The following is a 12,050-nucleotide window of genomic DNA, read 5'->3' on the forward strand; positions in this document are numbered from 1 at the left end:
TCAGTTGGAAAGCAAACAGCTGGCAACTAATAGTGCCTGCTGCTTTCTTAACCCCTTGAGTTAAAGCATGTGACCAGCACCTGCTCAATATAAGTGTTTTGTAGTGCATTTAAGACATGTTCCATTGTTGTTGATATGGTCTTTACAATATATAAAGTGAATACACTTGTCAGTGAGAACATTATGACCACTGACCCACTATCAATATAAACCCATCCAAACAATAGCAGCATCCCAAACAGCAGCAGCGTCACTTGGCGAGGAATGACTGCTACTCACACGCAAGCTCAGTGCATCAGTGAGCTTGCTGTCCATGTGTAAAATGTGGAAGTAGCACAATCTATCTGAATTTGACCGAGGGCAGATTGTGATGGCTCAGAGGCTCGGCACAAGTGTTTTGGGAAATGCACGACTTGTCAGATGTTTCAGGAGTGCTGTAGTAGCAGCAAGGGGAAACTGCCATGGTGAAATGTGGGATTTCGGCATGTGTTTGTAAAATATCTAATTCTCATGCCTACGTTTTATGTAACTTTGTGCAGCAATCTCATGAGAGCGAACCTTTGTTATTTTAACGACTTATCTCACTGATGATTTGATGCAGGAAAATAGAGAAGAGTTGTATGAGCTTATGCAGCCAATAAAATATTATTTTTGGGAATGGGTAGAAGTCTTTATAGACTCAAGAAGCAGGTTTAATGCTGTGTCACAAGTTTTATACGTTATGATTAAAACACTGAAGAAAGATACCAAGCTTTCCCATTAATGGAATATGTACTAAAAGTGCTGTGGGTACTAAAAGTAAGAGGAAATTAAACCAAGGTTAAATTGCGATGATTACGATGTTTTGGCACTTGTGGTGCCTAGGTTAGCATTGACCTTAATATTAGTTGTTAAATGGTTGACAGAGAAGAAAGCTCGTCTGAATTTTGGCAAAGTATGTGCAGAAGTTCACAAGGAAGAAAATGAAGCCATTGTTGATTTGAAAGGGAGATGTTAGGGATGTGGTAGGAGTGACTTAAGTTATGTTGTTTATCTGAACTCCAATTAGCACCAAAGGATATCACAAAGGCAGATTTGGTAGCAATATAAGAGAAGCAATGGAGATTTGAAGGCGAGGCGCGCGCGCGCACGCACGCACGCACGCACGCACGCACGCACACACACGCGAAAGAGTGTGAACTTTTAGTTGAGCGTAAACTCAAGTCCCTAGAACACCACCACCCAGAAGAAATAAAAGATGTGTTGAGATTCTGAGAAGGCATAAGCTGGTTTTCTCGAGTAACCATATCAAATTCCACAAGTGAAACTTGAGGCAGTTAAAGGGTAGATGTTAAAGATGGGAATTATCAACAGGCTGTTCAGCCAGTATGACAACCCATTTGTGGTAGAAAAGTGAAATTGTGACCTGAGCCATACTGCATGCATGCCCAGTGAACATAATTCCACAGCAGGAGAGACTAAAAAACTTAAATTATTCCACAAATTTCATGGTGCAATACTGTTTCATTAGTATCAACCTGAGGTCAGGATATTGCCTGGTCCCATAAAACAAGGATTCCCAGGCAGTACACAGCATTCTTGTATTGAAGAACAAGCCACCAATACTGTGTACTTCTGTTCAAATATTTCCACCTCAGCTTTCACAAGAACATTGTCCAAAGTTCTCAGATAACAGTTAATTAAACAGGCTTTTAGATAGATAGGTGTAACTGCAAATTTAGAAGTCTAATTTGGAAAAGAATGAAATTAAGTTTCTAGGACACATTTTCAACACACAAAGGATCAGACCAGACAATGTGAAATTACAAGCAGTTAAATTTTCCAGCACCTCCTAAGAAGCTGGCTATGTGGCTGGTATAGAAAGTGTATTAGTAGTCAATCACTTAGCAAACCTTATTTGTTGAACTTATTGATAAACAAGGCTTTACGATAATGGAGTGAGGAATAGCAATGGGATTTTGAAGAGATTACGCAATAGCTGAGTAATCCACAATTACTTTTGCATTCAGACTTGAATAATGAATTTTACATGACCTGTTACAATCCACATTTTGAATTGGGTGTACCAACTGAATGAGGCTCATCCTGGTACTATAAAAACCGATAGCAACTGCAAGCATGACTGACAAAATAGAAGCAACAGTTTACCATAACAGAGGGGCACTTTCAGTCTTTTAGGGATTCATAAATTCAGATATTACTTAGCAAATACGGGTACTAAGGTTGTAATGGACCATAAAGCAGCATATTTTCTGCTTGAAAGCAAATTACATCACAGCCACCTTACTAGATATGCGCTCACCTAGCAAGAATATCAATTTAGTATTATTTAGGAATATAGGTGGTGACTTGCAGAAGGGCAAAAGTGATGCATTGTCAATAAGCACACAAACAAAAGCTGGGCTCGCTTTCGAAATGCACTTCCTTTTTCTAGCTGGAATTAGGTTTAGGCCAGGGATATTATGGGAGCAGTGGATGTGCTGTAAAAGTATAGCTCCTACCTGTGCAGCTCAGAAAACTGCTGGTGGTGGGGTTGAGACGTCTGCAGTGATGAGAACTCCCTTGTCCAGTATGCTGAAGACCTCGCACAGGCCTTCGTAGAATACCCTCCAGACCTAATTCACTAACAGATTTCCCATGCCGTATCCTTACATACACCTGATCCTCACATCCACCCCAAAAACCAACCACCAAGAAGCAACCCCCGTCACTCAATACTGGCCCGGACTGTATCAACTGAATCACCATCTTTGTCAGAACTTTGATTATCTATAATCGTGCCTTGAATGAGGGACATCCTACCAAAGACACTTCCAATCCCTCCTAAAGTGGTGTTCAACCACCCACCCAGCCTCCCCCACATCCTAGTCCACCTCCAAGCCACTCCCACGCCCAGGGATCACACCCCTGTGGAAGACCCAGATGCAAGACCTGCCCAATCCACCCAGCATCACCTACTCCAGTCCTGTCACAGGCTTATCCTTCCCCATCAGAGGCCGGGCTACCTGTGAAAGCAGCCATGTTATATACCAATTCTGATGCAACCACTGCACAGCATTTTACATTGGAATGACAACCAACCAGCAGTCAGCTACAGTGACTGCCCACTGTCAAACTCTTGCCAACAGCAACGTAGACCACCCAATGGCACAACATGCAGCAGAGCACAACATGCAAGATTTCAATAGCTGCTTCACAGACCACCCCATCTGTATCCTCCCCACCACCAGCTTTAATGAGCTGCAAAGATGGGAGTTATTCTTACAACACACCCTTCACTGCCATGACCTCCCTGGCGTAAAGCAAAGGTAACTCACTGCCCCCTCCCCACCCCTAAACAATACACATCATCAAAAAAAGTTTTGCATCACCTTGGCTCCAAGAGTTCCAGAACCTGTACAGAAAATTGGAAGAGAGATCTATATAAACATAATTTCTGCTCTTCTTATTGCTCATGAAAACCACACATTGCATGTTTTACAACCATACAGCAAAACCTTCAGAGATGGTGGTCCACAATGCTGTACACACTGGTACTTCTAACATCCAGTAGCAAGTCCTCTTGCATACTGTGGTGTCACAGCCAGACACCACACTTGCTAGGTGGTAGCCCTTAAATCGGCCACGGCCCATTAGTAAACGCCGGACCCGCATGTCGCCATTGTCAGTGATTGTAGACTGAGCGCCACCACACGGCAGGTCTAGAGAGACTTACTAGCACTCGCCCCAGTTGTACAGCAGAGTTTGCCAGAGATGGATTACTGACAACTACGCTCTCATTTGCCGAGACGATAGTTAGCATAGCCTTCAGCTACGTCATTTGCTACGACCTAGCAAGGCGCCATAGCATTTGATATTATTTTATATTGTGGTTATAACATGTACCGTCAAGAGAGATGTTCTACAATTGTGGATTAAAGTTAAGTATTACATCAACTACGTACTTTATTTGCTACTATTAATTCCCTTGTAATGTTCCAGACCTCACGCCAATCTGCGTGAGCTTAACGTGTGCCTTTCGGCTTCCTCTCATTGTGACTTGGCTGTCTTGCCAAGTCACAACACATACATGCATGCCTGTATTTGTTGTGGCATATTATCCACAAGTTCATCAAGGCAGTGTTGGTCCAGATTGTCTCCCTTCTCAATGGCGATTCAGTGTAGATCCCTCAGAGTGATTGGTGGGTCACATCGTCCACAAACAACCCTTTTCAGTCTATCCCAGGCATGTTCGATAGGGTTCATGTCTGGAGAGCATGCTGGCACCCTAGTCGAGTGATGTCGTTATCCTGGAGGAAGTCCGTCATAAGATGTGCACGATGGTGGCGCGAATTGTCGCCCATGAAGACGAATGCCTCGCCAATATGTTTGCACTATCGGTCGGAGGATGGCATTCACTTATCGTACAGCCGCTATGGGACCTTCAATGACCACCGGCAGTGTATGTTGGCCCCACATAATGTTACCCCAAAACAGCAGGGAATCTACATCTTGCTGCACTCACTGGACAGTGCGTCTAACCCATTCAGCCTGACCGCATTGCCTCAAAACATGTCTCCGGCGATTGTCTGGTTGAAGGCATTTGCGCACTCATTGGTGAAGAGAACGTGTGCCAATCCTGAGTTGTCCATTCGGCATGTTAAGCCGATCTGTACCATGCTGCATGGTGTCGTGGTTGCAAAGATGGACCTCGCTAGTGACGTCGGGAGTGAAGTTGCGCATCATGCAGCCTATTGCACACAGTTCGAGTCGTAACACGACATCCTGTGGCTGCCTGAAAAGCATAATTCAACATAGTGGTGTTGCTGTCAGGGTTCCTCCGAGCCATAATCCGAAGGTAGCAGTCATCCACTGCCCTTGGGCGGCCTGAGCGAGGCATGTCATCGACAGTTCCTGTTTCTCCGTATCTCCTCAATGTCCGAACAACATCGCTTTTTCACTAAGAGACGCCTGGACACTTCCCTCATTGAGAGCCCTTCCTGGCATAAAATAACAATGCAGACGCAATCAAACCGTGGTGTTGATCGTCTAGGCATGGTTGAACTAGACAACACAAGTAGTGTAGCACCTTCCTGGTGTAATGATGAACTGATCGACAGTCAAACCCCCTCCGTCTAATAGGCACTGCTCATGCATGGTTGTTTACATCTTTGTGTGGGTTTAGTGACATCTCTGAACAGTCCAAGGGACTGTATCTGTGATACAATATCCACAGTCAATGTCTATCTTCAGGAGTTCTGGGAACTGGGGTGATGCAAAACTTCGTGTGTGTGTGTGTGTGTGTGTGTGTGTGTGTGTGTGTGTGTGTGTGTGTGTGTGTGTAAAGGGGGGGGGGGGGCATGTTTTTTCCAACAGCTAGAAAAAGGAAGTGCATTCCAAAAGCTAACCAAGCTCCATATCTTTTGTTTGTGTGCCTATCATTGATGCAGTGCTACTATCTTTTGGCTATTCGTCTCATTTATTCGTAAATAATTCATCATTTTCAGCCAGAACTTTCCATACATTATTAACTTATATTATTTATTGACATACATGGTCATGTGACACCACACAGCTCCAATTAACTGAATAAAAATGACAGTTTGCAACAGGATTCCTACCCACCAGTCTTAGAGTATTGGTCAATTACCTTAACCTCTATGCCACGGTAAGGTCTTTGAACTTACACCCCTTATTGCAGCTATAGTCTGTCAGTGAGTCACAGGCCTTTTATTGTTACTCGCAAATGAGGAGTCATTGACATGATGATTGTAAGGTGCAGTACAATACCCGGGGACATGACCTGCAACTGATACAGAAGTTAAAAAGTCTATCCCTCCCCTGCAGACCTGTATTTGTTATGGAGAGACTGAGTACCGGCACCCTCTCAGCCTTTGCACTCACAATTTAACATTTTAAACTAATTAAGACAAAAGTGAAACAGTTTCAGAGCAATGTCTAACTGTTTGAACTGAACTGATATTTACCTCTTTCTGAGAGTTCCAAGTGATTTCCCAGGATTATCTCTACAAATTTTTTAAACTCTACAAACAATGCTGTAGCTTACTCCTGTGTATGCTACAGCTCATTTCATCGGCTGTGAGATGGGGTGAAGCAACTCTTATTTTTGTTCATCTGCTCGCAGTATTCAGCGAAATTGTTAATATTTGTGGCCCCACTCTAATGTGCAACCACCCCTCACTTTGCAACACAACACAGACAACAATCACAGTGCAATGCCTACATACAATATGCAGCATTCTGTATTGCACGGCTGAGGTTGGCAGCAGCCGGAATCAAAACACTTGTGGCCTGAAGTCAAACTACTTCTGACTATCCACAACTAGCTTGAATTTAGTGCAGACTTCAATGCGGGATGCTTATAATAGTTTCCACAATACTTTGCCTCAAAACCCAGCAGAAAATCCAGAGAGATTCTGGTCGTATTTAAAGTATGCTAGTGGCAAGACTATCAATGCCTTCTCTGCATGACGGCAATGGAGATACTACCGAAGACAGTACTGTCAAAGAAGAGTTACTAAACACAGCCCTCCGAAATTCCTTCACCAAAGAAAAAGTAAACATTCCAGAATTCGAATCAAGAATAGCTGCCAACATGAGTAACGTAGAGGTAGATATCCTCGATGTAGTAAAGCAACTTAAATCACTTAACAAAAGCAAGTCTTCTGGTCCAGATTGTATACTAGTTAGATTCCTTTTGGGAAATGCTGATAATAGCTCCATACTTAATCATAGACAACTCTTTGTTCAATGAAAGGTCTGTACTCAAAGACTGGAAAGTTGAACAGGTAACACCAATATTCAAGAGATTGTACGAGTAATCCAGTAAATTACAGGCCCCTATCATTAATGTCGATAAGCAGCACAATTTTGTAACATACAAGGGTTGCCCATAAAGTAGTGAAGCATGTTTTTTCTTCAACAGTTCTGTATTCAACATAATGCAAATTACACACATGAAAAAAATGGGTGTTTTATCTACAGACTATTTTTCCACGTAATCTCCATCCTGTTGTATGGCCTTCCTCCAGCATGAAACAAGGGTGTGTATGCTCTGTCTGTACCAATCCTTGTCCTGGTGGCGTCATTTTATTGCCCAACAAGTGGTAATCCAAGGGAACTAGGCCAGGTCTGTAGGGTGAATGGAGTAACACTGCCCAACCCTGTTTTGTGATGTGTTTAGCAGTCCTTACACTTGTGTGTGGCCAAGTGTCATCATGTTGCAGCAAAACATCTGGGTTGCTGTGGTACGGAGTTTTGTTAACATGTCGACATATGCTTCTGAATTAATAGTACCACTTCTTGAAATCACATCAATGAGAATCACATTCACAGTCCCAGAATATGACCTTACCAGAGGAAGCAGTTGCTTGAATTTTTCCTCCTGTGGGGGAGTGGATATGGCACCATTCCATCAATTGTCATTTCGTTTTGTGCTAAAAATGGTGTACCCAGGTTTTATTACCTGACATATACGGGACAGAAAGGCCTCCCTCTCAGCTTCAAAACATTGCAACAAATCAAGACAAATGCTTTTTCTGTGCGATTTGTGTTCCACCATTAGACACAGCAGAACCCGTCTTACACTTTTGAATATCCAAGAGTGTGTAATTGCAACCACACTTTGCTGAGTGACAGATACGGCATCAATGGCCACGTCTTAACCCTCGCAAGACTGAGCCATTTTCAGTAATGTGTATTACCTAGGGGGAAGGGGTCCTTTGTGCCCACCATAAAAAATTTAGAAAATAGATTTCATTGAATTACAGTAATAACACACCTTTGAAAGATCTACAAATCCATAATCAGGATCCAGAACCTGAATATTTCTTTTAAAACTGTTTTCAATAATGCATTTTATATCCTTCACTTACTGAGTCATTTAAGTTTCCAAGTCTAAATTATCTCAAGAAAAATTAGTAGTAAAAGTCTTAGTACTATTGAAGTACACTTTACTATACTACTGGTATGCTACACCAAGAAGAAATGCAGATGATAAACGGGTATTCATTGGACAAATATATTATACTAGAACTGACATGTGATAACTTTCTCATGCAATTTGGGTGCACAGATCCTGAGAAATCAGTACCCAGAACAGCCACCTCTGGCTGTAATAACAGCCTTGATACGCCCGGGCACTGAGTCAAGCAGAGCTTGGATGGCGTGTTCAGGTACAGCTGCCCATGCAGCTTCAACACGAGACCAGAGTTCATCAAGAGTAGTGACTGGCGTATTGTGACGAGCCAGTTGCTCGGTCACCATGGACTAGACGTTTTCAATTGGTGAGAGATCTGGAGAATGTGTTGGCCAGGGCAGCAGTCTAACATTTTTTGTATCCAGAAAGACCCATACAGGACCTGCAACATGCGGTCGTGCATTATACTGCTGAAATGTAGGGTTTCGCAGGGATCGAATGAAGCGTAGAGCCACGGGTCGTAACACATCTGAAATGTAACGTCTGCTGTTCAAAATGCCGTCAATGCGAACATGAGGTGACCAAGACATGTAACCAATGGCACGCCATACCATCACGCCGGGTGATACCCCAGTACGGCAAATACACACTTCCAATGTGTGTTCTCAGCGATGTCGCCAAACCCTGATGCAACCATCACGATGCTGTAAACAGAACCTGGATTCATCCGAAAAAATTACGTTTTGCCATTTGTGCACCCAGGTTCATCGTTGAATACACCATCACAGGTGCTCCTGTCTGTGATGCAGTGTCAAGGGTAATTGCAGCCATGGTCTCCGAGGTGATAGTCCATGCTGCTGCAAACGTTGTCGAACCGTTTGTGCAGATGGTGGTTGTCTTGCAAACGTCCCCATCTGTTGACTCAGGGATCGAGACGTGGCTGCACAATCCGTTATAGCCATGCGGATAAGATGCCCGTCATCTCCACTGCTAGTGATACGAGGCCGTTGGGATCCAGCATGGTGTTCTGTATTACCCTCCTGAACCCACCAATTCCATATTCTGTTAACAGTCATTGAATTTCGACCAACGCGAGCAGCAATGTCGCGATACGATAAACTGCAACCACGATAGGCAACAATCCGATCTTTATCAAAGTCGGGAACGTGGTGGTACGCATTTCTCCTCCTTACACGAGACCTCACAACGTTTCACCAGGCAATGCCGGTCAACTGCTGTTTGTGTATGAGATATTGGTTGTAAACTTTCATCATGTCAGCATGTTGTAGGTGTCGCCACCGGCACCAACCTTGTGTGAATGCTCTGAAAAGCTGATCATCTGCATATCACAGCATCTTCTTCCGGTCAGTTAAATTTCGCATCTGTAGCACATCTTCGTGGTGTAGCAATTTTAATGGCCAGTAGTGTATAAGTAAAAAATATTACAAAAACTTGAGGTAATATACAAATAGCTTATGTACATAAAACTTTTGTGAGAACTATTCACCACTTTCTTCAGAATCTACTTCACACTGTGAACATACAACAGTTTTTTGCTGTTTACAGCAAGTGTATCTCTTATGACTGTTGCAGATTATTGTTGTTTCGTTCACTTTGTTGTACTTTTCTGCTTTTGAACAGCTTCCACTAACACGCAAGTGATATCCAGCCTTACCTCCAAGAGCTTCCTTTGCACTGAAGTTCTGTTCAATTTTCTGTCCAAGAATACCCTCCCTACTTGAAACTACAGGCTTTGACACTCCTGCAATATTTGTAGCCCTTTCTTCAATGTATGGTTTCATGAGCTGTATTCCCAGTTCTTGAAGAAAAAGTCGTCACTTATAAGGTTTTTTCTTATTCCAGTCCAGGAAGATCAACAAAAATAGTGTGTCACTATTTAACGCTGCTGGGCCCACACGAGTATAGAAAACAAACAGCGGCCACCTTCTTGTCACCCTTTTAGTTGAATATTTCCTTACCATATGATCTATTGTGTCAATGTCACCTTTAGTTCAAATGGCTCTAAGCACTATGGGACTTAACATCTGAGGTCATCAGCCCCTAGACTTAGAACTACTTAAACCTAACCAACCTAACCACAACACACCCATATATGCCTGAGGCAGGATTTGAACCTGCGACCGTAGCAGCAGCGCAGCTTCGGACTGAAACACCTAGAACCACTCTGCCACAGCGGCCGGCTTTCACCTTTAGTCTCACAATATAAATTTGTAACTGTTTACGTCTTAGTGTCAGTAGGCGAACCAATTGCAGCATCATAGTGTTGCCATAATAGAAACAGATTTTTTTTTCCACGGGGATATAAGAAACAATTGTGATTGGAATATTTCCAGTACCATTATCACTGTAAGCAAATTCACTAGAATATAGTTCTCGTCTTGAGGTATCTTCTGTTCTCGAGGTTTTCTATTAGCATGTAATGTTCCCATGGGAGTTAGCTCGTGATTCCTCGATAGATCTTTGGCCAAATCAATTGAAGTGTAATATCTGTGGTGACGTTCGCCCTGAATTATGTTCAGGAACCACCAGGCATTTGACCATAGCAGCAACAGAACTTGATTGTTGTGTACCATCATTTCTTTTCCCAGCATGTGGCTCCATGCTGGTAACATCTGGTTTTAGCATCTGTGAGCATGCATGTACTGTATTTACCAAGTTTTTCCTTTATGAAGACCTTTAAGGAACACCTGACACAGAAAAATGACAACATTCATCAGTAACAGTGGGCATCCAAACAGAATAATATTTTGGCAGTAATTCATTCATTTTATCAAAAACTTCTTGCATTGCAGCCAACTTATCACATTTCCTGTGATCACATTGCGACTAAGCTGCTGGAATCTGGTTTGACTCATGATAGCAGTAAAATAAACCATCCTGAAGACCATACATCTGTAACAGATGACTTGCCTTTTTCCTTCCCCATAATAGTAAGTAGCCCTATATAAGCCATGAATTAAAGTCTATCTTAGTTATTTTCTGACTAAATGCCTCTTCATCGTTATACTTTATTATGATGTTGACCATTTCTGGTGATAAACACTTTTCAAATGATACTCTTATTGTTCCCATGGTACCTTCGTCTCTTATTCCTCCTCTTTCTGTCGCTATGTTTTGTGCTACTCATCTTCTAATGTGAGGAGGTTTGGAGCTACAAATTTTTCCTTTGTTTGTAATTGACTTGTCACTAACCTTGCAAGCTGAATTATCATCTGTTTGAGGTGCCCCGAGTCCATCTTCAGCTTCTGTAGGTATTCTATCCTCACGCACAACATTCCTCCTCAGGTTCACTCACTACATCATCAGTGTCATCAAATGCAATTTCAGAATCTGTAGATGCTTCCACAAGCTGTGATATTTCTGTCAGTCGATACACTTTCAATCATAGTTGTATAAAATACTGGACTAAGTACCACTAGCAGGAAACAATAAAGAACCACAGGGAAATGAATCATTGTTGACACCATTGTTGCTGTCAACCCAGAGAAATATGTCTGTGTGTTCTAAGGTCACGTAATGCTATTATCTGCAGAGTTAGACGACCATTGTGGGAAGTCACATCTACTACCAAGGGAGGTAGATGTTACAACCACTTAAATTTTCCGAATAAATTTAAACGAAAAATGTAAAACAGTAATAGAATCTGGAAGAAAACTTCACTAAAGACAAATATTTTTTTACAAAATTTCAAAAAATGGGCATAGAGGTCACGGTTCATAGTAATTGACGGAAAGTCATCTAGTAAAACGGAAGTGATTTCTGGCGTCTCCCAAGGTAGTGTTCTAGGCCCTTTGCTGTTCCTTATCTTAAACAATTTGGGAGACAGTCTGAGCAGCCATCTTAAGTTGTTTGCAGATGACACTGTCGTTTATCGACTAGTAAAGTCATCAGATGATCAAATTAGAAAACTATTTAGAAAAGATATCTATAATGGTGCAAAAAATTGGCAACTGACCCTAAACAACAAAAGGTGTGAGGTCATCCACTTTAGTGCTGAAAGGAATCCATTAAACTTCAGTTACACGATTAATCAGTCAAATCTGAAGGCTGTAAATTCAACTAAATACCTAGGAATTACAATTATGAACAACTTAAATTGGAAAAAACACAC

The sequence above is a fragment of the Schistocerca americana genome, chromosome 4, assembly GCF_021461395.2.
Source record: "Schistocerca americana isolate TAMUIC-IGC-003095 chromosome 4, iqSchAmer2.1, whole genome shotgun sequence".
NCBI classification, from domain to species: Eukaryota; Metazoa; Arthropoda; class Insecta; order Orthoptera; family Acrididae; genus Schistocerca; species Schistocerca americana.